We start from the raw sequence: 5169 nt of genomic DNA on the forward strand, positions 1-5169 counted from the left end.
CTGAAGTGACTTAGCAGCAGCAGCATCCCTCTGACCACCCCACTAAAAGCTGCAGTCACCATCACTAGCATCTTTTATCTCCTCTGTATCATTTTTATTCATAGCACCACTATCTTCTAACATAATATCTGTTACTTTTTAAAAAACCTGTTGTCTTTCTCCCTCAACTGGAATACAAACTTCATGAACTCCAGGATTTTTGACTATTTTGTTTTAGCTTCAGAAAGGCCAGATTTTTTTTTTTTTTTTTTACTGTTTTTCATGTCTGTGTCACAGGGCTTAGAACAGTGTGAAATCCAGAGCAAGATTTCCATAATTATTTCATGAATGTATGTCAAAAGGTACTCTGAATAAAATTAAGACAGAAATAAAAATTGGGGAAATGGTTTAAAATGTATTAGTTCAGCATTTTCCCCCCCGGAGCCGTGCTGGTTCTGCAGCTCTGTGGCAAGTTGCGGAGTTGGGATTCTGTTCCGCAGGATGGGGTTTGTTAAAGTTGTCAAGAACAAGGCCTACTTCAAGAGATACCAAGTGAAATTCAGAAGAAGGCGAGAGGGCAAAACTGACTACTATGCTCGGAAACGATTGGTAATCCAAGATAAAAATAAGTACAACACACCTAAATACAGAATGATAGTTCGTGTAACGGAGATATCATTGTCAGATGGCTTATGCCCGTACAGAAGGAGATATGATAGTTTGTGCAGCTTATGCTCACGAACTCCCAAAATACGGTGTGAAGGTTGGCCTGACAAATTATGCTGCCGCATATTGTACTGGCCTGCTGCTGGCCCGCAGGCTTCTTATAGGTTTGGTATGGACAAAATTTATGAAGGCCAAGTCGAGGTGACTGGTGATAAATACAATGTGGAAAGCATTGATGGTCAACCTGGTGCCTTCACCTGTTACTTGGATGCAGGACTTGCAAGAACTACTACCGGGAATAAAGTTTTTGGAGCCCTAAAGGGAGCTGTCGATGGAGGCTTGTCTATCCCTCACAGTACCAAACGGTTCCCTGGTTATGATTCAGAAAGCAAAGAATTCAGTGCTGAGGTACACCGAAAGCACATCATGGGGCAAAATGTTGCAGATTACATGTGTTACCTGATTGAAGAAGATGAAGATGCTTACAAGAAACAGTTCTCTCAGTACATAAAGAACAACGGAACTCCAGATATGATGGAGGAGATGTATAAGAAAGCTCATGCTGCAATACGACAGAATCCAGTGTATGAGAAGAAGCCTAAGAAAGAAGTTAAAAAGAAGAGGTGGAACCGTCCCAAAATGTCACTTGCCCAGAAGAAAGATCGGGTAGCTCAGAAGAAGGCAAGCTTCCTTAGAGCTCAGGAACGAGCTGCTGATAGTTAAACCAAACCGCAATTTTCTGTCAAGATTTTTCAGATAATACAATAATAAACTTATTGAACAAGCAAAAAAAAAAGTATTAGTTCATTAATATATTTGAGATGTATTTGTTTAAAGAGCAATAAAAATACTAACATTTAACATTTAAAAAATAAAATCATATTTTTAATAATTTACAAAAATAAATTATATGTACAAAACGATGGAATCAGTGTATAAAGAAATTCAATTACAGTAATCAAATTGTATATATTTTTATTAATTTTGCAGCGAGATAAAATTTGTGATATTCACATATATCAAGTTTGTGAAGAAATGAATCCTTTGATATATTTCTTATGGGCATCACAAATCTTTTAATCAATTTTGTAATACATGTTAAAATGCCTATACATGATATTTAAAGATTTAGATCACAAAAGTTTACTTTTAGAGACACCTAGCAATGTATAAGAAAAATAAACAAACATATTAACCCTCTATATATCTACAGTAGGAAATGGATTAAAACACAGTATCACTATATAATTAAATATTAACTATATAATTAGTTAATTAAATTAACTATTATGATTAAATTATAATTAAATTAACTATATAATTAAAATTTAAATATATAATTAAATATTATAAGTTATTAAAAACAAACCTTATAAGAAAATTTACTGCAATAAGATAGTTTTTATAGCAATGATCTTGACCTTGCCTATCCGTAAACTCAATCTTAAATTTAACCCTTACAATCTAAATATATAATCATAGTCACAATTTTGCAAGTAAAATTAAATGTTTATATGCATATAAAAAATTGGAAGGGAAACAATAGCATTTTAACAGTGGTTTATTGTACTGTCATAGCTCTAGGTATTGATCTTATTTCCTATTATTGTTCTTATTAAGTTGCTATGTCATGTACGACTCTTTCGCAGCCCCATGGACTATAGATCACCAGGCTCCTCTGTCCAAGAGATTTCTCAGGCAAGAACACTGGAGTGGATTACTAGTTCCTTTTCTAGGAGATCTTCCTGATCCAGGGATTGCACCTCCAACTCTTGCATTGGCAGGTGGATTCTTTACTACTGAGCCACCAGGGAAGCCTGCCTTATTTCCTATACATTTCCCAGTCCTCTAAATGTGAAAATTAGCACACATTTCTGATAATCATTCAAAACAAACACAATTTAAATAGTCTTAATAAAAATATTTATAGTTCTCCATCTGTTTTCCTAGTCAGCTATAGCTGGTCTTCTGTCTCCCTGCAGAGTATCTGCTTACAACACTCTTCCCTTATTGATGTACTGATTCTACTAAGTGGAATTTAAATTTCCCTCAGTGGGTAGGACAGGTACCTTGTGAAACCCAAACTGCCAGTATCTACATCTAATTTTTAATTAAGTACAGTAATTCCTAACCAGTACCAACTGTTATCATGTTTCTTCAATTCTGTGCCTTGATAAATAGCTTAAGGAATGTTATGTAAAAAACATAATCATGTAAAAATATTCTCACTTTCAAAATAAGCTTTGGAAATAAAACCTCTTTGAATTCCCACTTTCTTGAAAAGCTGTGACTGAATGCTTGTTGAGAAGAACCAACACTCTCCCACACACCACACACACACATCCCACACCTCAAACATATTTTTCTTCCATAACACCTTTGCAACATTGGATTAAAGCACATTTCAAATATTAATGAAAACTCCTGTTCAGTTCAGTTCAGTTCAGTCACTCAGTCATGTCCAACTCTTTGTGACCCCAAGGATTGCAGAATGCCAGGCTTCCCTGGCCATCACCAACTCCCGGAGCTTACTCAAACTCACGTCCATCAAGTCGGTGATGCCATCCAACCATCTCATCCTCTGTCATCCCCTTCTCCTCTTGCCTTCAATCTTTCCCAGCATCAGAGTCTTTTCCAATGAGTCAATTCTTCACATCAGGTGACCAAAGTATTGGAGCTTCAGCACAGCATCAGTCCTTCCAATGAATATTCAGGACTGATTTCCTTTAGGATTGACTGGTTGGATCTCCTTGCAGTCCAAGGGACTCTCAGGAGTCTTCTCCAACACTACAGTTCAAAAGCATCAGTTCTTTGATGTTCAGCTTTCTTTATAGTCCAACTCTCACATCCATACGTGACTACTGGAAAAACCATAGCTTTGACAAGATGGACCTTTGTTGGCAAAGTAATGTCTCTGCTTTCAAATAATCTGTCTAGGTTGGTCATAGCTATTCTTCCGAGGAGCAAGAGTCTTTTAATTTCATGGCTGCAGTCACCATCTGCAGTGATTTTGGAGCCCAAGAAAATAAAGTCTCTCACTCTTTCCATTGTTTCCCCATCTATTTTCCTTGAAGTGATGGGACCAGATGCCATGATCTTAGTTTTCTGAAGGTTAAGTTCACTTTCATCAAGAGGCTCTTTAGTTCCTCTTCACTTTCTGCCATTAGGGTGCTCTTATCTGCATATCTGAGGTTATTTATATTTCTCCCAGCAATCTTGATTCCAGCTTGTGGTTCATCGAGCCTGGAATTTCTCATGATGTACTCTGCATAAAAGTTAAATAAGCAGGGTGACAATATACAGCCTTGACATATTCGTACCCATTTTGAAACCAGTCTGTTGTTCTGTGTCCAGTTCTAACTGTTGCTTCTTGACCTGCATATAGATTTCTCAGGAGGCAAGTCAGGTGGTCTGGTATTCCCATCTCCTGAAGCATTTTCCACAGTTTTTTGTGATCCACACAGTCAAAGGATTAGGCATAGCCAATAAAGCAGAAGTAGATTTTTTCTGGAACTTTCTTACTTTTTCGATGAACCAACGGATGTTGGCAGTTTGATCGCTGGTCCTCTGCCTTGTTTTAAATCCAGCTTGAACATCAGGAAGTTCATGGTTCACGTACTGTTGAAGCCTGGCTTGGAGGATTTTGAGCACTACTTTACTAGCATGTGACATGAGTGCAATCATGTGGAAGTTTGAACATTCTTTGACATTGCCATTTTTGGGGATTGGAATGAAAACTGACCTTTTCCAGTCCTGTGGCCACTGCTGAGTTTCTCAGATTTGCTGGCATATTGAGTGTAGCACTTTCATAGCATCATCTTTCAGGATTTGAAATAGCTCCACTGGAATTCCATCACCTCCACTAGCTTTGTTCATAGTGATGCTTCCTCAGGCCCACTTGACTTCACATCCCAGGATGTCTGGCTCTAGGTGAGTGATCAAACCATTTTGGTTATCTGAGATCTTTTTTGTATAGTTTTTCTGTGTGTTCTTGCCCCCTCTTCCTAATATCTTCTGCTTCTGTTAGCTCCATACTATTTCTGTCCTTTATTGTGCCCATCTTTGCGTGAAATGTTCCCTTGGTATCTGTAATTTTCTTGAAGAGATCTCTAGTCTTTCCCATTCTCTTGTTTTCCTCTATTTCTTTGCATTGATCGCTGAGGAAGTGTTTCTTATCTCTCCTTGCTATTCTTTGGAACTCTGCATTCAAATGGATATATCTTTCCTTTTCTCCTTTGCCTTTTGCTTCTATTCTTATTTCTCAGCTATTTGTAACCCTCCCCAGACAATCATTTTGCCTTTTTGGATTTCTTTTTCTTGGGGATGGTCTTGATCACTGCCTCTTGTACAAGGTCATGAATCTCTGTCCATAGTTCTTCAGACACTCTATCAGATCTAATCCCTTCAATATATTTGTCACTTCCAGTGTATAATCATAAGGGATTTGACTTGAGTCATATCTGAATGGTCTAGCGGTTTTCCCTACTTTCTTCAGTTTAAGTCTGAATTTGGCAATAAGGAGTT

The 5169-nt window shown here is 37.4% G+C and overlaps 1 pseudogene; it reads left to right on the forward strand.

The window, feature by feature from the left end:
- Positions 1–467: 467 nt before the first annotated feature.
- LOC138428130 (large ribosomal subunit protein uL18 pseudogene) lies at positions 468–1405 on the forward strand (annotated as a pseudogene).
- Positions 1406–5169: the final 3764 nt, after the last annotated feature.

This window comes from Ovis canadensis, chromosome 23 (assembly GCF_042477335.2).
Source record: "Ovis canadensis isolate MfBH-ARS-UI-01 breed Bighorn chromosome 23, ARS-UI_OviCan_v2, whole genome shotgun sequence".
Taxonomy (NCBI): Eukaryota; Metazoa; Chordata; class Mammalia; order Artiodactyla; family Bovidae; genus Ovis; species Ovis canadensis.